This window comes from Arachis duranensis, chromosome 9 (genome assembly GCF_000817695.3).
Source record: "Arachis duranensis cultivar V14167 chromosome 9, aradu.V14167.gnm2.J7QH, whole genome shotgun sequence".
Taxonomy (NCBI): Eukaryota; Viridiplantae; Streptophyta; class Magnoliopsida; order Fabales; family Fabaceae; genus Arachis; species Arachis duranensis.
Window position 1 is genome coordinate 45,354,011 of NC_029780.3, and position 542 is coordinate 45,354,552.

A 542-nucleotide genomic window follows, 5' to 3' on the forward strand; every position below is an offset into this window, starting at 1 on the left:
ATGAATTCTTGCAAATCTGTGACACTGTCAAGACCAATGGGGTTGACCCTAAGGTCTACAAACATATGCTATTCCCTTTTGCTGTAAGAGACAGAGCTAGGATTTGGTTGGACTCACAACCTAAAGAAAGCCTGAACTCTTGGGAAAAGCTAGTCAATGCCTTCTTGGCAAAGTTCTTTCCACCTCAAAAATTGAGTAAGCTTAGAGAGGAAGTCCAAACCTTCAGACAGAAGGAAGGTGAATCCCTCTATGAAGCTTGGGAAAGATACAAACACTTGATTAGAAAGTGTCCTTCTGACATGCTTTCTGAATGGAGCATCATAGGTATCTTCTATGATGGTATGTCTGAACTGTCCAAGATGTCATTGGACAGCTCTACTGGAGGATCTCTTCATCTGAAGAAGACGCCTGCAGAAGCTCAAGAACTCATTGAAATGGTTGCAAATAACCAATTCATGTACACTTCTAAAAGAAATCCTGTGAACAATGGGACAAATCAGAAGAAAGAAGTTCTTGAGATTGATACCCTGAATGCTATATTG

At 40.6% G+C, this 542-nt stretch overlaps 1 non-coding gene across 1 annotated transcript; it reads right to left on the reverse strand.

Annotated features, from left to right (window-relative positions):
• Positions 1-197: 197 nt before the first annotated feature.
• On the reverse strand, positions 198-305 carry LOC127742042 (small nucleolar RNA R71). The gene has a single exon (XR_008003229.1). It is a non-coding gene; the product is annotated as a small nucleolar RNA R71 (small nucleolar RNA).
• Between the last annotated feature and the right edge of the window lie 237 nt (positions 306-542).